Source organism: Phodopus roborovskii, unplaced genomic scaffold (assembly GCF_943737965.1).
Source record: "Phodopus roborovskii unplaced genomic scaffold, PHOROB, whole genome shotgun sequence".
NCBI lineage: Eukaryota > Metazoa > Chordata > Mammalia > Rodentia > Cricetidae > Phodopus > Phodopus roborovskii.
In genome coordinates, this window is record NW_026126627.1 from 3,169,240 (window position 1) to 3,192,753 (window position 23,514).

General features: G+C 41.3%; 1 protein-coding gene across 1 annotated transcript in view; it reads right to left on the reverse strand.

Annotated features, from left to right (window-relative positions):
• Fhit (fragile histidine triad diadenosine triphosphatase) overlaps positions 1 to 21,368 on the reverse strand; it is an 810,295-nt gene extending 788,927 nt beyond the window's left edge. The window contains exon 1 of the mRNA XM_051206707.1: positions 21,290 to 21,368. The gene's annotated coding sequence lies outside the window, so the exon portion shown is untranslated. The remainder of the gene's footprint in view (positions 1 to 21,289) is intronic.
• Positions 21,369 to 23,514: the final 2,146 nt, after the last annotated feature.

Sequence of the window (23,514 nt, forward strand, 5' to 3'; positions counted from 1 at the left end):
TTAGTACTAAATCCATGAGCAATATTCACTATAATAGGTTCAACAGAGGACTCAGAATATAAACCCACATCTATTAATTTCATATTACCTCTTCCAGCAGAGAACACTATAAACTACCCTTTTTAATTGTTGATTATGTATAGACTCTTCAAAATCCATGCCCCAAACTTGGAACTTCAGGACTTCCAGTAACCACATGCCCAAACCCATAATGATGAGGAAGTCTAACCCACTGACTACCAAGAAGCCACTGAATCCGATCTCACAGTTAATATTTACCGATTCTGAATAGCAAAGCATTGCTGCAGGATGAATGCAAAGATGGTGTGTTTCCACAAGCTTATATGTTCCAGCTGTGGCCTGCTGACCAGTAACATCCACCTCACCTGAGAGTCAGAAGCAATGCCTATCCTGCAGTGTGGCATGGCTACACCCTGAAGTGTGGAAAGTGCTCCCCCAGAATGCTAGTTATAATGCCAGGCTGACTAAATCCATCCGGGGAGCTTTCAAAAGGACCAAACTCTTTGACATCATCATACCCTCCATACCTCCAACAGAACCTCTACAAGATGAGACAAACACGGCTCCACAGGAAAACAGACTTGGTGCAGGGTCTGTTTCCTTTGTGAGCCTATTTATTGTATGACTGTGGCACCCTAGCAAAAAGTAAGCAGTAATGTTTTGTTTTGTTTTTTTCTTTTAATAGGTAAGAGTTGATTCTCAACTAATACAAAATTTGATACAGGTAAGGAACTTGATACTATTATTATCATAAAATGGTGTTTAGTCACTAAAGACAAAACCAAATCTGGCATGGTACTGAGTAGACAGTATAGTGCTCCTTGAGACTGTGTTGGTTAGGAAGTAGCACCTGAGCAACAGGGAAAGCCGTCCATGCTTGTTCACTGCTTCCAGCCTCCTAACTATTTAGACGACATACCCTTACTCCTCTGCACAGTCCTAGGAAGAAGGCACTCCACACATCTGCCTTCATGGATCCCTTTGATTTTCTTACTTACAACAATTCTGAGATTTTAAAATCACCATGCTCAGAAGATATTGAATTATCTAGGCTATTGAAATCAATGGTTAAATAGCTCTCAGGACATTTTTGTAATATTTTGTAGTCAACAGTCATGTGGGGTAGATGGCCCATTTCCATAGAACTTTTGTCAATATTGGACATTCTTTAATTCTCTAAATCTGTTATACAAATTGTTATTACTTAGGAACACAATACAGAGGGAAATGACTTCTTCAAAATGTTCTAGCTAAAGCAATCTACCATGAACACTAATGTCTCCTAGGCAACCAGGAATCCAAACATGATTAAAAAAGAAATGCTGCTCCTTTTGTTAAAAGAGTGGGGGAAAAAAAGGTGTTTTCTTTAAACTAGAAAATTAAAGATCTTATTCCATTAGAGCTGGGATTGCAAAGGTTCACTGTGAAAAACAAAGTAATCTCCTACTTCATGGCCTGACAATACTCAGTGAATGACAAAAGGCTGGATTAACCTTTTGGGACCCATACCCTGGACTGTTCTAATGGCTAGGGGACTCTATTCCAGTATATATGAAAACTAAGGGCTCACTGTGAACCAGCAATGTAAATGAGCTTGAAAGCTGCTGGCTCGTGGGTCCCAAGACTCACCAGGGAAAATGGTAACTGAGCAACAGCACACACTGGGAGCTGGCCAGTCCCTCAAATATATTTCATTGACTTGGAAAACAATCAAGGTACAAAATGAATGGCTGGAGACATCCATTGAAGTTTATATAATTTTAAAAAAAACATTCTTAACCTACACATATGTCACAATTTCACAGAGGGCAGCATAAAATTCCATAAATGATGGCAAAACACAAGGAAAGGCAACTGGAAATGTCTATGATTTATTAAAAAAATCCACAATTTCTTAATATAATTTCAATCTTAATTTTCCATATCCAAACTTTAAAAAATAGGATACCTATTTATTAAAAGAAAAAAATTATACTATTTAGGTAAGTTGAAATACTTTTTTCCTCTACAATATTTAGTATCTTTAATATTTCCAAAACTATGTATGATTTGAAGCTAATATCCTGGAGTATATGTATATATACACATGTATACACACATATGGAGTCTTTATACATTGTATACAGTATAATACAATGTGGAACAATAATGTAAATATAGGACATATATGTATATATGAATGTATATATAATACTCAATACATGTAAAACTATATAGTTTTTCTTTGACCATGTTCAATTGTCTTGATCACACACCTAAGGTAAAATCCTATACTACATACAAACTATTTTAACCTCTGGAGTTGCCAATCTCTTTTCTGTAATGACTGTTCATTTCACGTTCCTACATGTATGGACAAAAGTTTCAAGGGCTCTACACTGCCAATAGCCCACCCTCAGGAACTCGCATGTTCTATATGAGACCTGGACACAGGGTACTTTTCCTTTGTTACGTTCTCTGTGACATGACAAATACTCAAAGCTCTTTATTCATACTGTTTATCTCTGGCTCCTGGAGAATATTTCCATCTACCAACCATGTTGCTTATATTGGTCCAGATTTCTTTAGACATTTTCTCATTCTTGTCACACCTTATCATCCCAACGGTGATTTATTCAAGAAGAAAACAAAAATGAAATATGAAAGACAGCATCCTATAACAATCTCATGTTTATTTTCCAAGGGATAGGGAATACTTTTGTTGTTGTTTTTGAGTTTTTGAGACAGGGTTTCTCTGGGTGTAGCACTGGCTCTCTTGAAACTAGCTCTATAGACCATGCTGACTTTGAACTCATAGACATTCTCCTTCCTCTGCCTCCCTAGTATTCAGATTAATTCAGTGTGCAACTGCCAAGTCCTTGGTTGCAGAGCTAGTCAGCAAAAGACTCTCTATGAGCAAGGCCCCCACACCAAAGCTGAAAGAGTTTATAGCTAAGAAGTTACCCCTGAAGTTCCATGGCACCAGACATATTCAAGGGACACACAAGGGTTTTTATCTCTTCTTGGTTTTATGAATTATGAATGTGTAGAGATGTAACAGAATGACTGGAATGATGGTCATGTGAGGAAACGTGAAAAGCCTGGGGAAGAATCTAATCAATGGCTGTTCAACAGAGTTCTTCACATCCCTCCCCAACCGGGCCTATTGAACTATGCTCACATGAAACTTCTTGTTAATAGTGTGATACTCAAAGGAGAAAGAAAAAGGAAAAAAAGACTTTTTTAGGTCACTGTGTACCTACATACAAGGAGAAATATAAAACAGATGGATGATTTTCCTCATAATTTTGAAGTCAGGTCTGTTATCTTTTCTGCATGCTTTCATCTTCAACAAGAATCACAGACAGGAGAGTCTGTCTGAAGGGATTAAAAAAATCCTTGTGTAATGTGAATCATGGATCCCAGGATCCAGTACCGAACTTTCCTCTCAAAGGAAAGCACCTGTAAAGCATACTGACTTCCACAGGTAGTCTGGTCTAATGAGAAAGACAGTGAACAGGTGACATGTATGGTCCATTCAACCACCAGACCTTGACTATAAAATACAGTACTATATATGCAAAAGTGTATACTACTCAATTTTATGATACTAAATTAAACACAAAATGTACTACAATATGTATACTAAAGTCCTTTTTAAAAAATCCTGTATTTAGATTATTATCTCTGGGAATGCCAGATGCGTGGGCAAAAGGAGCAATTGCTAAACTGAAGGCCTAAGCAGGGTTCTCCTGTTTCTCATGAAGGCCAAGATTCACCTCAACAAGAAAGATGTGTGCCTGAAGACTGATAGCAGAAAGAAAACTTCATGTTATGCTAGTAGAACATTAGCCTAGGAAGAGCAATATGGTGAAAAAAATATCACTCAAGTTATTCTTTCATCTGCTTGGTCACACGTGATACACAGTATGAAAATCTTTCTTCTGGGTTGCTATTTTTTCTCTACAGGACCTTAAGGTATTTGCAGATAATCCTCTTCATGATAGCAAGGTTGATATATTGAGCCAGCAACTAAAACTGGGGGCAAAAACCTTCAGTGTCATTGTTAAGGCAACTACACCCATCTAGCAGCTGAAACCACATACTAGCATCTTTACTCAATGCATGAGTCTCTCAGATGTTAAGAGATACTGGGGTCTACTTGTTTTTATATATCTTTAAAAAATTAAAACCAAGAAATGCCAAAGCATAGGTACATACATTTTATCATAGACATTAACATTGAAAAGAACAAATTTTATATACAAATTAATATGATAATGTTACTATCTCTGCACATAGGAAAGATTATTCTACCAATCCCTTGCCTATGTGGACGTTCTGCATATTTTTTGTGTGAGTGACAAAGCAATGTCATGTCACTCACAGCTTTTTGCTAAGGCAATGTAGGGCTAATTATAGGGTCAAGTACAGCTATGTGTTACTTGTAATGTATAGGCTGTCTTCTATGATGTTCTACCATACTCAGTGATTTCTAATTGCATTATACACAACATAATTACATAACCGATAAATCTCCTACTTAACAATGCACCACAGGTCATACAACCATGTGAGGGGATAAGTTTAAAAGTATACAATGAAAATACCCCATTAACTCTCCTCTGTAACAAATGGAAAGCCCACTGAGAAACAACAAGTTGTGCATCTAAGGCTTGACCCTAAAACTATCACAGACCCCTCCAACCCACTGAGTTCTTCCAGACTCTGCTAAGATACTGGTTAAATGAAATCACAAGAATCAAATTCTTGCCTCTGAGTTTTATCCTCACTGAAATCATCGTGTGTAGAACCTATTTCTACAGCGACGATCAAGAAAGGTTCTCATTCAAGGGTCTTGAAAAAGAGCTTCATTTCAACAAGTTTCTATTGTAAATCATGAGCTTGAATGCACTGGAATCTTGGTCTGTTTTCTACCATAATAGATTCACAATGCATCAACAGCTGGGGCTCCTCCATGGGGGGTCCAGCGCCTTCTCTGTCTCCCCAGTGCCTTCCCATTTCCCTGCAGACTGGATCTTCTGGGAATAATAATGGGAATTGTTCTCTCTCTCCCCCCTCTCCCTCACCCCCTCCTTCCACCCCTATCTCCTTCCCACCCCTCCCCTGTCTCTCTTTTATTTCTTCACTCTCTTACTATGATAGGCACACTCATCAGGGGTCTCCAATCCTACCCATCTTATTACCCTTTCATTCTATCTATCCCCATCTAAATGCAGAAAACTTTTAATTATTAGATTACTCTTATGAACAGTAATGAGGCTCTGGATGCCTAGTGATGGGCATCATCAAACACTAAAGAACTAGCATACTGGGACCCACCCCTGAATTCCATCGAGTGATCCCTTTGTTAGGCCAAGTGGGATGCTTCCTTCTACAGGCAGGCTTCTGCAGGAGAGCTGGAGTTTGCAGGGTGGTTATTATGCATTCACTCCCATCTCATGCAGCACACTGACTCAGACAGTTTTCCTGTATGGTCTTTCTCATTTACACACTGGTGATTACCTCCCCCATAATAATGTCTCACTGTTTCATTCTTCTTTGTTCTCATCTTTGCCTTTAAAAGGACTTCCTGGAGCCGACACTTCTCAAAAGGAACACTACTAATTGGTCATTTTCTTATTTCTACTTTCGATCTCTTCCAGACCTTCCAAGAAAATAGGCCCCATTTGGGTGATCTGTGGGTATGCAGGCCTTTCTTGATACTCCCAGTGATCAGCTTGTTGCCTCAGCATAGGAGATGTTAGACAAACACTGATTGTCATCTATAGTTTTCTGAGCACCTAGGGAAAACACACCGCATCTACAGGAGACAGAAAATGTGCCTCCTTCCCCATGGTAAGTATTGATAAAGTTATCTCTGAAAATGTGACCAACTCCACTCCTTCTCTTCCCAGACTTTCTAACCTTTCTTAATAGTAAAAGAACTCTTACCAACAACAGGCATTGTCTACACATTGCCATGTGCCAGAGCCTATACAGAGCACTTGACCTACATTAGCTTGTGTCAACACTCTCAATCTATGCAGTCCATATAGAATCAAGCAAAACCCAGGGAAATGAAGCATCTCTGTTTAACTAAGAGCTTAAAGCTCCTCAGTAAACTAAAGTGGCTACAAGTACTGCTTTAAGAAGGGCAGGGAAGCACAAGGGCCCAGCAAGACAACTGGCTGATGGGGAAACACACGGGTAGCAGAGCATAAGGGCTTGTGTCCCCTTAGCTATCTCTTCCTATCCACAAAGATCACCTGTCAGTCCTATGAAGGTGCAAACATCCATTTCTGAAAACAGTACATAGGGTCAGTAATTATATATGACTCTGACAAGGCCACCTCCCACTGAATGTAGAGGCAGCTAATAGAATTACGTAGTAACTTAATGTAATTCAATTTAATGTGAATGATTACTTCTTCCGGGTAGGTGATCATAGAGAATGACACGGTGACATACAAAAGAACATCAGCCCCATACGAACAAAACCAGAAAGCACAGTGTCATATAAGCTGTTTTTCAAGCGCACAGCTGGCTCTGCTCACAGATTGCACCTGCTTTCACATGGCAGTGTCCATGATGTAGCCATGTTGGCTCTCACAGGGTCAAATGGGCAGGCCAGGCGCCCAGCAAAGCTCTTCTTTGCTCTCTCATGACATCAGAGAAACTAGTCAGTTGGAAGCCAGTCTACTCAGAGAATGTGTTGCTGCTAAGTCTAATTTATTGCAACCCTTCACTGTTAAGTAGGTTGAAAAGAATAACATCATAATAAAAAGGATGACAAGCAGTCACTAATTAAGTATATATGTACTACAGAGACAGAAATGTATTTAAGTTTGAGGGAAATGATGAAAAATCTCCCAATACTGAAACTCTTGAGCTCTGCTCTCTTGAAGCTACTTGCTTTTAAAATACTTTTTCATATGCTTGCTCTTGGTAACTAATACAGTTGACTTGATTCTTTGACAAAAACAAAGAAGGACCGTTGCTCCTCAAAACAGCAACAAATAAAAATTATTTTATTTTATCATTTCTCTTGAAAAGTTTTAACCCGGACCTAAGTGACCATTTATTCAGATGACCCTTATTCTGAGAGCCTGAGAGCGTGGCTGGGACTGGGCTTTGCTGGCACAACTTAATGCCCACCTTTGGCCTCGCCTTTGTATCCTGGACATGCAGGTGTGTGCACTCCAGTCCCTGTCCCATGCTACTCTGGAAGCCATTCTCAGTCCCCTCCCCAACCTGCCTTCCCATCTGATACAGATCAGCAGCCACAGGAAGCTGCTTCACACAAAGCTGCCAGGCTCCTTAAAATGTAAGGTAGTGCTGTTTAGTACTTATACCACAGAGCTCAGTAAAAACATATATTCCCTTCTAAATACAAATTCCCAGGCTTGCAAAGCTCCACTGGGGTGTGGGGGAGTCATTTGATAAGCTCCCTGCTTGGGTTCCTGGAGGGCACACACATGGCATGAACTCAGTGACTTTCACCTCCCACAACCTTGTCTGATTGACTACACCATGTCCTCCAACAAGACCTTACCAAGAGCCTTGCATATGCCAAATACCAATCAACTGGTGTCACCATGTGATGCTATTTTTCAGAACAGACAGTAAGAAACCAGCTTCATAATAAGCCTAGGTTGCAGCCATGCTAATTTGTGGGCTGGCCTATGAGTTAGAGTCCTAACCCAGCTTGTGACTAACTGAGAGCCTCAGAAAATTCGCATCACAGTTAATATCAGGTAATTAAAAGAAAATGGAGGAAAGAAGGGAGAGAGAAAGAAATAGCAGGGGAGTGGGGATGGAGATGAACTGGGAGAGAGAAGCTATGCATTGTCCTCCCTGGGGAAAGAGGCATGGTGCCAGAAAAGCCTGTCTTCTTGACACTCCACTGGAGCAGAGATGAGAAGACCTCTGCCAAACTGACAGGGAGGTCAAGAGAAAAGGTCCCTCCCAGCATGCTTCATGCCCAAAACCTGCAGCAAAAACCAGGGGACTTTACTTTGAAACTGGCCTGCAGAATACTTGTAACCAAGGGGGCATTTCTAATCAAGAACTGCAGTGTTCTTGGGGTGGGAATTTGCCCTGAGAAATAGCCTGGGTTGGATACAGAAACTGACTCGGCACTTGCTTTCTCATACAAGGGGTCATACTGAGATGGGGTATGTACCTGTTCCTCCACAGGGGATGACTGCCACCCATACCCCCCAAAAGTCAGCACAGAGGCAGTCTAAGCACTTGTGCCCATATAAGCAAGAACAGGGAGTTATTCCAGCATGCAGATCCCTCCCTATGAGTGACTACATAAGGGAAGGACTAGTAACTTCCCTCCATTCCCATAATGTGCTGAGCAAAGAAGCCGGTCTCCCTGCCCCAGTGAAGAACAGGCACAGACTCCATACCCTAGTGCAGCTGTCTTTGAGACAGGCCTTGTTTAGTTCCTAATTTCAAGCTGGCCAACCAGCCTTTGCCCATCCACATCCGTTCACCACAACCCCCACCATTTTTTGTTCTTTAGCTTTCCCAAAGTAAATAGGTTAGCTTGGAGCCATGCCTCTGGTCTCCTGCATGCTGGGATTATTTTAGTTAGGTTGCATTCGCTATCTTTAACTAAAGCTGCTGTATCTCTCCCTTCCTTTGTATTGCCACCTCTTCAATTTATTTCTCCTATTTTGTGATCCCTTGCTCTGATTTGAACACTTGGCTTTCCTCTGCTTATTTCCTTTCCATTCCTGCCCTTAGTTATAAATATCAACACTCAGAGCTTCCCCCTTTACTCCACAAAATGATCGGACTGTACACGACCAAATGATGAATGCATGGATGAAACATGTAAGACCAGAGTGACACCAGGAAAAGACCAGATGCATGACTCATGGATCTTGAAGAGGTAAATGCTATTCCAGCTAAACACATAGAAAATAAGCAAAACCTAACAGACAATATCCCAAGTCTAAGAAAGAGATGGTCACCTAGATACCAGAGACACTAAGAAAAAAATCTAAATAAACAAGACTCAAAGAAAACTTACCCATGTAATATATCATTAAAGGAATAAATATATAGAACCCCCCAAAAAAAGAATAGTAAAAGCTGCAAAAGTACCAAGTCAGATATAAAGGCAAATTAATCAGAAATACTGCCAACTTCTCAAGAGAAATCCTAATAGCTAAGAAGATACAAAGTTTTGAGTTCCATGGTCTGAATGGCAGTGACTGTCAATGTGAATTATCCATCACAGCCATGCTTCAGAACTGAAAGAGAAAGGAAAACTCTTCACAATAAACACTAATGAAAGGAATAGATGACTTAAGTCGGCACTATAGACCATAACTGAAGAGAGAATAAGGCACTTCCAGGAGGCTATGAGAAAGAATAAACCAGGCTAGAACATCAAACAAACAAGCAAAGGATTGGAATAAAGTAAACACTACAAAACAACAAAATGAAAGGAAGTCATGTATACATTTCATAATCACTTGGAATATAAACTGCTTCCATTTTTTAACAAGTGCAATAGATAGAAGTGATACCAAAGGAAAGTAGTCAAAGGGTCCCTATGCGCAAATGATATGAACAGAACAGACCTGCAACTCCACCAGAAAACGTAGGTCTGATAACCACTCCAGAAAACTAGCAGCATGCAAAACCAACACCAACATCTTTTCCATATACCAGGAACGAACATGGTAAGAAACCAGAAAGAAAACTAGAACACTAGAAAAAGCACAGTCATAAGAGCTTCCAAAATGAATAAATGCTTAGGAATAAACCTGAACAAAGAAGTAAAGATCTTAGCCTGGTAGTTGAGGCACATGCCTTCAATCCCAGCACTCAGGAGGAAGTGGATAGCGGATCTCTGAGTTCAAGGCCAATCTGGTCTACACAGGTAGTTCCAGGACAGCCAAGGCTACACAGAAAAACCCTGTCTAGAGAAAACAGAACAAAAGAAATAAAGAATAAGAGGAGGTGGTGGTGGAAGGAAAGAGAAGAAGGAGAGAGAGAAATAAGGGGAAGAAGGAGAAGAATCAGAAGATCTCTACGATGTTTGTTTTACAACATTGAGGAAACTGAAGAATTTCTTAGAAAACTGAAAGACCTCCTATGGTCATAGAGGGGCTGAATAATTGGAAATGTCTGTATTAGCAAAAGTATTTGAAAGAATCATTGGAGTTTCCATTAAAATTTCAGTTTTATTTGACACAGAAATAAAAAGAAAAAATGCCAAAATCCTTGCAGAAGCACAAAAATCTCAGACAGCCAACACAATGCTGAGCAAAACAAATATCCTGGTGGCATCACCATATAGGTGAAGCTACACTATAAAGCTATAGTAAATAAAACAATGTGGTATTGGCATATAGGCAGACACAGAGATAAGTGAGATACAAGAGTGGCCCCCAATAAACCCACACAGATACAATAACTTGATTTTTTGAAAACACACACTGGAGAAAAGCCAGCATCCTCAACAGTTACATGGAAACTGGACCCCCATATGCAGAAGAATGGAGAGGTATCCCACTCTCTCTCAGACTCACTTTCATGCAATGAAATTATGCCATTCACCAGAAAGTTTTACAATGTAAATGGAGATCACAATATAAAGAGAAATGAGCTGGATATATATATATGAGTTTTATGACACAAAAGCAGAATGAAGACGGGGGAAGGAAGGAGACCCATGGAAGAAAGACACAGGTGGGAATTTCAGAATATGGGAGTGAATATGGCTGAATACACTGTATACTTGAAAGAGATTGTTTCTAGGAAACACAGCACTATGCATTATGTATATACACCAATTTAACAGAAAATCTAGTTTTCTTCCCAGGCTCAGGCTTTAAACTAACAATCCATGGGTACTGTTCACAGCAGCCCTAAGATGGCTGCATCCATTTCAGACAAAGAGGTGATTGTGTGTGCATCTGCCAGCACCTGAACCTTTTGTGAGGAGTATGAATAATATGTTCGCAGAATTGAAATACTGAATTCTGTGGTAATCACGACTAATCATCTTGGTAATAAATATCTAAAGACCACATTTTCTCTGTGCTTCCAGCTTCCAAAAGAACATTCTGATAGTGACATAATTTTTAAATTAGTGGGTTTATTCATAGTTTTATATTAGTAAATGTCAAGCTTATTACTAATGAGCAAACTCTGTAAATCCACAGTAGTGTTAATTTTTAACAGTACAAAGAATTAATATTAAGAGAAATAAGGAGACAATTAAAAATTTCCTTAGAGGTATATACTCCTATAAAATTCTGTGCAAAGCAAGAAAATATGAAGCCACTTTGGAACATGCATTTAGAAAGGGTGATAAAACTGTGTCACTGCAGGGGGTAAGGGCAAACCCAGACTTACCACGGTGCATCTGCTTACAGACACCTTCCCTCACGTCTCTCTGTTCATTGCTATTAAGATGTTCCTGCTGGCCTTTGATTTGCTAAAGTGCACATTTACAGCAGTTTTTCATTTCATAAGGTTTTATTGCCTCCTTATTGATGTTGTCACTCTAATCACTGGGGCAAATACTTTTACTTGAGACCCAATAGTTAGTGTAATATTCAGCTCGTCCAAAGCTATGCTGTGAAAGTTCTCTTACCTAGCCAGGTTTTGCTAACACCGACCTTCCTTTCCCTATGAACCTACTGAGCGGCAGCATATGTATCTGTGGCTATTTAACTGCCCAACTCCAAAATATGAGAAGCATATACTTTATGTGGGATTTACAACACTTCCCTATAAAGCCATTCTACAAACACTCTCAAGCAAATACAATTGTTTTTCAAACCTTCCTAAAGCTTAAGTCTATTTGCTATGATGTTGGAGGCTTCCTCTGTTGGTGGCCATGGAAACCACCTATCTTATGATGACAAAAAAAGAAAAAAAAAGGTCTTTTCTGCAATTTTCCTGGAAGCTTGCCAGGTTTCTGGGGACCAGATAGTGCCCTACATTTTAGGATGTCAAGTACAGATATTTTGAGTGATAGCTCCCACAGGTTCCAGATCACAGTTAATATTCTAAACATATAACATAGTTTGCTCTGATGGGGAAAATTGCATAGTTTTGAGTGCATAAGCAAGCCAATGAACCAACAACAATAGTATTTACTTGGAGGTACTGTCTTCCCTCATCATGGCTATCAATATAATTTGTCATACAAGAATGGGGTCTTACACACAAGAATGATGTCTGAACCAACTAGCATGATACACTTTATTCTCCACCTCATATACATGGTGATCTCCTTGGAGGCAGGGAAAGCTGTCCAAAGTCCAGTTTGTTTATCATCCTTCCCCCAGATTCAGACCTAAGCAGTTCATGGAAGTCAAAAGAGCTTTGAATGATTGAGCAGTTCCCATTCATCTCTGAGAATCTACAGGCAAACGCAAACTTGACTCAGTAGAACTGAAGTGGATTTTCCTGCTCCTTCACCACCAAGAGTCCATGTTCACAAAATGAATCAACAGGAAGAATCAGATGGGCCTTGCCTGGCCTGCTCACCATGAAGACTCTGAGATGGGCACCTTCCACAGCACAGGCAAATAGGAAAGAGAAGGGTGACCCCTCTCCTATTTAGGTTATAAGCTTCCCATCACAAGCATATCAGCCTTGGCTCAGTAAGTGCCAGGTAATCTCCAGGCAGGAAAGGGGACATTCACCATGACATAGCATGTGTGGTGACATGGCACAGACAGAGGGAAGATGAAAGTAAGGGTCACAGATATAGGCTAGAGAGAGAGTTCCTTTCCTCAAGAGAAAACAAACCTGTCACTTGCCCTCACATCCATAGCCACTAGCACAGGGTCAGCTAGTATCACTTGCAGTCTGAAGGATGGTCTACTTAAGAGCCCAGCCTCGCCCAAATCAAAGAATCAAGGTAGTTGATATTTAACCTAATGGATGGGTTAGGGTGGGAAAGTGGGTCTGAGCCCTTCACTGTGGCGAAGAAACAGAAAGCACCATGCCACACTTTTTAATGTAATCTTTTTCTTGATTATTTGGAAATTTCACATAATGTACCCCAATTATATTTACTTCTCAGCCTTCCCAAGTCCACTCCCACCCTTGTGACCTTCCTGAAAACTAAAGGAGAAGAAAAGAGAAGAAAGAACCAAGTCCAATTTGTGTTGCTAATATACTCAATAGAACATGGTCAAACTCCCAGCTCCTTAAAGAAAACCAAGGCCTTCCCCACACCACCCCTGCTGGAAGCCATCAACTCTACTTCAGCATCTCTGCCACAATTTTTAAGAGTGCTCCTCAGTGGCTCCTGTCTAGACTGTTTTTGTGTCTCTCATTGCCAATTGTGAGCCTGCAGTCATTAAAACCATTGCTAAAGAAACTCCCCTGGCCTTCAAAGTCAGCAGCAGCATATATGGATGTCCACATGGTTTTGGGGTACAACATGGGCCACAGACATCAACTAGGCTTCTGGAAGCAGCACAGATTACAAACATCTCCAAGGCCTTTGGTGGTACCTTGGGCAATAGACATTAACAGGGTCTGATGGCATCAGCACAGACCACAGGCATCAACACCGCCCCAGGGAGCAACCCAGGCCACACACATGAACATCTTAGCCATTTTATGGAGCTATTCTTTCAAAGACTGTGTGTGTGTGTGTGTGTGTGTGTGTGTGTGTGTGTGTGTGTGCAGGTATGTATATGTGAAAGCCAGAGTATAATTTTGAGTGTTCTTAGGTATCACATAACTATTATTTATTTCTTTACTTATTGAGACAGGGTTTCTCACTGACTCAGAACTCATTAGAGGACCCAATTCAAATCCCTGCCTAATACTTCACCAACTGAGTCATCTCCCCAGCTCTGAAAGAAATTCTCATCAGCAAAATGTATTCCTTCTCACTACTTTGCCTGCCATGATTATGATAGTTACAGCCAACTCGTAAAAGCACAAATCACTGTAAGTTGGCATTGATAGAGTAAAAGAATGTTTGAACCATTTTTCCCCAGCCTCAGATGAGCAGGGAAAAAAAGTCAACTCCTATCAAGGATGTTGAAATGACCAAATCTGCAATAGCCATTTGGACAGAGTATAGGTGAATAGTCCAATTCATCTTGTAGAAATGGACAAAAGATCCAGGCCATTGTCCAAGGCAACTTAAAAAGATAGCTCAGAGGCTGAAAATTGTGTTTCTGATCCCATTTGAAGGAAAATAAGAGTGAAGACAGATACCTAGTAGCTCGTTCTTCCTCAATAACACTTGTGCCAGTGCTTGGCTGTGTCCATGCACAGTGGTCTCTGACCAAATGGCGCCATCTTTAGCACCCTCTACACAAGAGAAAAATAATCCTGCACAAGCATAATAATTTAAAAGGATTGCTATCGATGACTTAATGTCAAACCACAGATTTGTATATTGCCAAGAATATACAAATCTGAAAATAAAATTTTTAAACAGAAAAGTAGGAAGGTCATCTGAATTACCTTTAGATAAAGCAATGTCAACCAAATGATTATTAGAGACTTGATAACTCGTGTTTAGTCTAGCACTTTCTTCTATGTGTTCAGTTCAGGTGCTCATTCATTTTTCAACATTATCACAAAGCAGTTAGGTGCTTGATATACAATAAAGGAGACCATTTGTGGTCAGTTTGGCTTGTGGTAACTACTCCATTACTGTATTTGACAACTACATAGTTTAAATGTTGCCTTTCACAATGATGAGGGGAAAGCAGACAGTGAGGCCAGCCTGGGTAAAACCAGAATGGTGTAAATGTCTTTGAACATGGCCTTGGGATGAACTGGAGATTAGATGGTCAGGAGAGGCGCCTCCAAGAGCAAAGGGGGAAGCCCACAAGGCTAGTTGTCAGTTAGGGGGGACCTGCTCTTCTCCTGCTCCCAGGTTTCATGAATAACTACCACTTCAGTTAAAGAACAGGGGGATAGTTTGCCAAGTCTGAGAGATCAGACAACCCCTTCTTATCATTCAGTGAGAGGAATATGAATTTGCAGCTCCCTACAGATATACTCAGTCAGAATTTGTAGCAATTTGATCCCTAGATACATCGTTTATTTCTTAAGGCTATGCTAAGTCCAAAGCAGGCCAGCTTGGCTAAGACTAAAAGTCCATTAATTCTCTTGTTTGCTTCACTATTTGAGAACCAAAGAGCAAGGAGAAAAGGGGAGTCATCTCTAGATGCTGTAAAGGAAAACTTAATCCAATCTAACTTGAATAAAACTACACAGAAAAAAGGCTAAATCATTTAAACTTTGCCTATATTGAAAAGCTATCCTGTGGGAATGCATTAAGCAAGAAAGTTAGATGAAATTTTCAGATGATAATTTGTAAACTGCAAAGAGAATGGACTACATAGCTAAGCAAGAGAGCTAGAAATGTTAAGAGGGAGCCAGATACCAATGGGAAGGTGATGGGGGATGTCCTTTTGTATGCTGTGAATGTATGTTTCTCTTATTGGTTGATGAATAAATGCTGATAGGCCAGTAGCCAGGCAGGAAGTATAGACAGGACGACCAGACTAGGAGAATGCTGGGATGAGGAAGGCAGAGAGGAGCCTCCAAGGAGACACCATGTAGCCACCAAAGGAATAACATGCCAGAGCATTATGGGTAAGCCACAGCCTCATGGAAATTCATAGTTAAGTAGAAATGGGTTAATAATTAAGAGAGAGCTATTCAATAAGAATCCTGAACCATCAAGCAAACACTTTATAATCAATATAAGCCTCTGTGTATTTATTTAGGATTAAAGGGCTGTGGAACCTGATGGGAAAGAAACTCCATCTTCAGGACAAACTCGAATCAGTAAGATAGCAGTGAGCAAAGTAGAAGTGGTCACACGTGGAAACATTTTGAAGACCCAGTAAGACTTACTGATGGATAGAATTATGGAGTTGCAGTAGGGCAAGCGGGGACCAAGAAACTTCCAGGCCCTATGGTCTACCTGGAACTGCTCTGATCCCAAATGCAAAAAGAGAGTATGAAAACTACACACCTCTTTTAGTTGACGGGTAATGCCATAATGCCTAGTATCTACTTCTCTCTTCCTCACCATGAAATTCTTACCTGCTTTTGCCTAAAAAGAAAGATATCATAGCAATATAGTACTGATGTAAGAAAGAAGTAAAATAATACTGTCTTTAAACCAAAATGAATGGTAGCTAGCTTGCTAGTGATGGTGCAAGCCTTTAATCCCAGTACTCAGGAGTCAGAGGCAGAAGGATCTCTGTGAGTTTGAGGTCATCCTGGTCTAAGGAGTGAGTTCCAGGACAGGCTTTAAAGCTACACAGAGACCCCTATTTTGAAAATACAAAAAACAAACAAACAAATAACAGTAGCTGAAATTCTATAGATAAGTGCAGAAAACCATGGTTTAAAAACTAGGGCCTGAGTTTCCATGCTACATAGTCAAAGGTTGGCAGTGATAGTCAGAGCATCTTCATACTTCTCTACATTTCAGAAATAGAGCTTAACTCCTAAGGCAAAGAACTAAAATTCATGTCTGGAATCCAACATTTAAGTTTCTAGAAAGGCCACTTCTAAAGATTCTTCAGGTATAAGTCCAGCTCTTCTTGGCCTTGGTCTTTCTTCATAGTAGGAGAAGTTATTCTGAGGTCAATAGCCATCATCTCTACACATGGGATGAAGCACCCTCAGAAGTATCACCATCCCACTCTAGTTCCCTCAAGCATACTTTGAAAGACCTCCTCATGATGGAGAACCTCTCTTTTCTCGCCAAAGGCTACTCCTTTCTGTATATACTAAGACTGGTAAAGACAGGCCTTTCACCCTCCCCACCCCAAGCATGACCTCATCAGAGCACATGTGTGTTCTGGGCCTGAAACCCAAATGTGTTTCCTATTATAGCCAAACTATTTTGTGCACACTTTCTACCAAATTCAGCAGACGGTTGACAAAGGGCAAGGCAGAATTCCAGACAATATTTTTTTAAGTAAAATTCTATTTTCAGGTTCTGGGATTTAGTTGCCTCTGATTTTATGTTAATACCAGCATTTTTCTCTTCCTGTGTGTTTGTGGGGATACCTCATGGTCACCCAAGGAAATTAATCCAGTTCCTTCCAGCATTCTAAGAAAGGACTGGAATTTTTTTTCCCCAAAGGAGAATTTTATTCTAAATCCAATTATCTTACAAATTGGATTCATGGCTTATCTAATAGGCTATGGTGAGAATCTACAGGAAAATCCTACAATTTTCTGTCTTGAGGAGCCCTGACTACCTAGGATATTTTCTATCATCTGTCTGTCTGCTTTTCTTTTTCTTGCTTCCTTCTTTACTTTTATTTTTCTTCCATTCTTCTGTCCTTCCTTCATTCATTTCTTTCTATCAACCTATCTATCCATCTATCTTAATACCCATGTTTAAATATGTATTAAAAGAGATTTTTTTTAATATATAAACTCCAACTCTGATTCCAAAGGAAAGGAAATGAAGGAAGGAAAGTAGAAAGGAAGGACAGAAGGAAGGAAGAAAGGATAGATGGAAGGAAGAAGGAAGGAAGTATAGAAGGAAGGACAAAAGGAAGGAAGAAACGATAGAAGGAAGGACAGAAGGAAGGAAGGAAGGAAGGAAGGAAAGAAGGAAGGAAGGATGGATGGACCGAAGAAGGAAGAGAGGGGGATGGAGGAATCAAGAGGTGAAGGTCAGAGGAAGGGGGCAAGAGGCAGGGAATTATCACTACTTCTCTGAGCATGTGTCTGTGGAGTAATATGAACCTGTAGGATTGTCTTTGTGTTTGAAGATTACAGTTTGTTTCTAACTTTCTGTATCCCTATTTGCTTGGCAAAAATGCTTTGCAGTTTAGTGCCCTGTATGTTTTGTGTGTTCATCTGGTCTGTCTATGCAGCCCAAGCTGGCCTGGAATGTTCATTCCTCTGCCTCAGTCTCCTGTGTGCTGGGATTATAGGCATACAGCAACAGGCCAGCATGCATGATTTTAAAATACAACACCCAGAGATATAATTTGCATATCATCAGGTTACCAGCATGCAAGATTTCAGAGGGTTCTAATATATTTGCCAGTTGTGCAGCCATAAACCCAATTGATTTTAGGACATTTCCACTCTTGTGGGAGGATGCTTTTGAGAATTTCAGAGCCCACTCTATGCCTCTTAACAATTAAATCATAGTCTTCTGGTGAGAGACGGGTACATGGAATCTGTGTAGCTCCCTGGGTGTTCTCAAGGGGCAAGTGAGTTTTGTAAGTAATGCTACATAGGACCACTATTAGCACTGGATAGGAAACACATACAAATAAATCTATGGACATATTTAACATAAAGATGAGTCTAAATTATCATAACCCTAAAGAGGTTTCAGGGAAAGCCATATTGAAGATGAAGATAAATGGAAAGTTGTCCTAAAGAATTATATTCTACCACAGGTGAGATAAACAATTTCTCATCACGAACACATTTTCAGAATACGGAGTACCCTGAGCATGTAAGATTTGAACAAGAGTGTTGGTGGAGGAGAAACCACAAGGGGTGGGAAGTGACCAGTGCAGTACTTTCTAAGCTTGCTCATCTTCTCATAAGCTCTGGGCTGGTCTTAAGGATGCTAATGATGTATAGTTCCTTTGTGAAATCTCTTCCCACCAAGTGTATTCTGTACTGCACCATTAGCTTCTACAACACCTTACAACAGAGTTCTTACTAGCCAGCAGACCTCAGAGCTGAGCTTCACTCAGCACAGGGACAACTCTTGGACTCAGAAGTAACATCTTCATTGAAACAACAACACCCACCTCAAAATCCTGTGCATTTGTTTTGACACAGAGATGACAAATATTTGTTGGGCTGAACCACAACGAATTCACAATTACTGTCAAGCAAGAAGGAAAAAAAAAAAAAAAAAATAGGGCACTCATCCCAAAGAGCTCAGAACACTTAGTGACTGCAGTAGCTTGCAGAAGACTGGCAAACAAGACCTACAATTTTTTTCTCTAGAAGGCATATCCTGAGAAGAAACACTTTGGGCACTTAATAATTCCAGTGACTAAGTGGCAGGACCACAAGCTGTTATTAAGAACACTGAATGATGTATTACCAACATGGGGATCAAGAAAAAAATGCTATGCAGGGGAAAAAGATTAATTAATATCAATTAATTTTCTTTTAAGGAAAAGATTATGCAGAAGTCTTCAGGCTTCTGAGGAGAATGTGAGAAAATTTTACAGTAGCAGATCGCCAAAGTTGTCCCCTGGGGTACGTTCAAGATGAAGAACAAAGGGCAGTGGCATTTGTGTTATTGTGTAGTCCTGGGGGTGGGAAGGAAAGAAAAGCAGGCTTTAGAGGGAACAGAAAAAGCTTATGGGCTGAAAAGAAAGAGAATTTTAATTACAATGGAGCTGGGCAGTTACACAATATGCAGTACTGTTAAGTACCCTCAGCCAGAAGGAGAGTAGTTCTTTGAAACATAAAATGCAGAAAGCAAGTTAACCAGAGCCCCAGGTAAAGTCCATTAGAGAAAGGACAATTTCCTTAGCCTCCCCTTCAAGTTCAGGATGATCATGCCTGGTGTGTTCACAGGAATCTAATATAAGAGATTCACCATCTAGCAACCTGGGCAAGTCATTTCTTTGTTCTTTGCTTTCATTTCTAAATGGAAAGCTTAGACAAAGATAATGCTCCCCAAGTTTGTTACAGGAGCTTTAACATAACAGTACTTAAAGAAAACATCCCATGTTCAAATAGCACTGGGAAGAAATAATATAATCTGACTACACTGGTTTCTTTCTTACAGGGTTCATGGAAGGTCTGTCGTATTAAAGTTCACTTCCAACTGCAGAATTTAACCTGCAGTACTTTACTAACCAAAGATCTATCTCCTCTCTCTCTCATGTGTGTTTGTGTGTGTGTGGGGGGGGGTGCTTATGGTTGTTACCTGTGGAGTGCAGAGCTCAGCCTCAACTGTAGTTTCTAGAGAGTGTCTGACCAGTATGAGGATTGCAGAGTAGGCTTGGCTAGCTGGCCAGGAGCCCGAGGGGTTCATTTCCACAGTCCCAAGATTACCAACATACATCAGTCCATTAGACTTTGTTATGCAGGTTCTGGGGGTATACTTAGGTCCTTACCAACTGAATCTCTCCTCATCCTCTAACCAAAGAGCTGCTTTGGGATAGACTACACCAAGTGATTGCCTTTTGCTGAATACTCAACATGACTTGCAAGTCTATTTTGTGCTTTTTGGTGCACAGATTTTTAGCCAATGGTCACTTGGAATCAACATCACAAACTACTAGTTAGCCTAACTAGTACTACTAACTAGCCTAAAATTTTACAAAAAGTAAATGCAAGAATTCCAGCACAATTAACAACTACCTAAGGGCTCCCCTCCCCAGCCATAAACATGCAATTTCCTAGGAATCTCACCAGACAACAAATCTACAGGAAAAGTGCCATACTAAAGCTCTTGTGCAATACTGTGCAGTACTAGTGTGTCTGGTTTTGGTTTTTACTTTCTCAGATTATGAGCTCAGCGAATATTCCTCCAGAGCTACCCTGCAATCTCACCAAAATAAAGAGAAAAAGTGTTAAAGTGTTATTGATTTTTTTTTTATATTTTTAGGAGTGTGTGTGCTTGTGTGCATGCATGTGTGTGTGTGTGTGTGTGTGTGTGTGTGTGTAGGTGCCCTTGAAAATCAGAAGAAGAGGTTGCATTGTCTGGAGCTAAGGGCTCATCGCTCCCCTGATATGAGTGAAAGAAAGTGAGCTCTGGGCGCTGTTCTGCACTAAGTCAGCTCTGCAGCCTTCAGGAAAAGGCTCTTCAGTGATGTCCTAAGATGTAACTGAGAACTACCAAAGCCACTATATTAAAATAGCTATGGTACAGTCTTCAACTTCTCATTCTGGCTAGTCCTAAAACTCTTCCACACTGAAGTAACAGCTCTGTTTTAGTCTGAGGTGAGGTCCCTAAAACACTAGGTAACATTTTCAGGCTGTTGAGGGTGACAATGCAGAGCTGTGTCTCTGCCCTCACCCATCTGACAACAGGAACCCAAGTCTCCACGTGTCACTGGGAAACCACCAGGGGAAGTCCCAAGAACATGTGTGGCCATTCCCCCCTTGGTGTTGTTTTCTCTACAAAAGTTCTCATCTCTGAGCTTTGAATCTCTGCTGAGAAGCAAGTGCAAATTTTCTCCCAGCCTCCAGTGCAAAAAAAAAAGCCCATCAGGAGTAAAGAAAAGAGAGTCTTTTCCCCGCACTGGTGTCCATCCCAGCAGCCTCCAGAGCGGGCTTGTACTGTGAGAACTACTGGTACCTCTGTTTCCCAAGTAAAGGACTGATTCACAGCGTGCAGAGCAGGCCAAGAAGCAGGGACAGTTCAGGCAGGCAGTTCTCCGCTGTAACTTTCAGGAAGTGACATCAAGCAACATCAAAGTCGAGCCGCCCCAATTAAAGGCTGGGGTTGGAGTGGGGGTGGGGTGGAGGTGGGGCCAACCCTCTCTCGGAGGATTCTGACCTCTCTCCCAGACCAGATAACCGCAGCAGGCTGCCGGGACTCGCACTTCCTGGTAAGCCACTGTGCGAGCCCAGGCACTTAGGTTTGTAAGCTTTTCACTAAGTTGTTCTACTCCCTAGCTAAACAGTGGCGCTGGCCACAAGGGAGTTAAGCAGTGGGGGCGTGAGGGGTAACCCTTCCAGACAGCCTCCTCCTGGCCTCAGGCACTTTCCCTCTCCTGGGAAAAGCAACACTTCAGCAGCAAGGCAGCCTAAGCTTGAGGTTTAGCTCAGAAAGTGTTAGCCCCATCCTACCCGCCCCCATCTCTCTCTCTCTATTGTAGCTTGCCCCCTGATTTGGAGCAGGGCCAGGAAATAGTCCTGTAGCTATAGGAGCTGTGAACTGGAAACTGGGGCTAATAAAAACTTTAGAACCCCCACCTCCAGGTCACTGAGACAGGTAAAGTCGGCTTGGCTTTGGAATTCGAGTTATCCTTTGAAAAGCTGAAGGTGTCTTTGTTCTAAGTTCTATCTCTAATCCCAGGCAGAAAGAGCTGGCCTTCCAGGCTATCCTAGAGAACGCAATTAGCCCATCAGTAAGATGTAGCACATCTTCCCACAAAGACACTTAGCATCAGCCTGCTTGTTTCTGAGGGCCCAGAAAAGGGTAACTTACTGTTTATTTCTTATTCCTTTTTCTGACACTGGCCAAAGGTGCACTCTGGGCTTTCCAACTCTTGCTTTTGCCTTGTGTGTGCTTTTCCATGCCCAATGAAATGATAAGGCTTCTTGCTCCCTGGTGCCCTCAGGGCTGCTGGGTTTTAAGCTTACCGCCCTATTGTTTTTTTCTCTAAACCCTAATAAAATTGTCCTCAAGCTCCCCTTGGAGTTCATCTCTGATTTCTCTTATTAATGAGGCTGTGACTCACAAAAGGGACCTCAGTTTCCCAGATAACAATCTTAAACTGGTGTCATCTAAATGCCTCCTGGGCTCCTGGGCAGTTGTCAGGAGAAGTTGAAAGGGTGCTGGGTATTATGATAAAGTGCCTTGGGGGGGGGGCGGTCCTCAGGGGATTCCAAGGTGGGCCAGGGTGACTGAGGGACTCTCATGCCAATGCAAAGCAGACAGCTCTGAAGTGTAAAGTTTTATTAGAAAAGGGAGGGAAAGGGGTGAAAGAAAGGGAAAGGGTAAAGAGCCAGAGAAAGGACAGAAGAGGAAGACAGGAAAAGTCCTGTCTGCCCCAGGGGAACAGAAGAAAGAGAATGGAAGTAAGTGGGTGGAGCTTTTCTTTTAAAGAGCCAGGGTACATACACCTGCCATGCTCAGGTGAGTGAGAGGCAGGGCCAGGATCGCCTGGACTACAATCCCGGGAACACAGCTGAGCTCGGTGCTGTTCTCCTATCACCTCTGGCAATGCATGATGGCAGCTTCAGGACGGAGAAGAGCGTAGGTTCAACACCACTCTAATTGGACTGACTGCACCACGATCCATTTATCATTTTGAATCCAGGGACTTTCTTAAGTGTGACCCTAGATCCCCTCCACACAAGCCCCATTTCCCGGGCTTAGTTTCACCACTGATAGCACACTTCACTCCCTCCATCCACCCGGCAGAGGAAGGATATTCCCAAGCTTCTCATACCCTGTGGTTATCTAAGCTTTACGTTCCTCTTCACCCTGTGTTCCCTTTATTTATTTATTGTCTCAACAGTGGATGGTGAATTGCTAAGGTCAGGGACACCCACCTGTCTCCATGTCATTTTGATAGCTCCAAGAACAGCATAGATAGCAACATTTGAACTAACAAATGAAAGGAAAAATGCAAAAGCTCAGTCTGCCATACATTTTAGGATATAAGCATGCTCCGTGGCAATGAACAGTAAGTGTTAGGATAAAAAGGAAAGTCTGCAGGAATTGCCTGGAACCGCTAGTTAGGCAGTGACTGTGAACCCTGTATGTGTGCACTGACACAGGGGAATGAGGCATGGAGAGTCATGCCTAGGTACAGCACATGCTGCGATGGGGAATGGGAAGTGTGGGCCGAG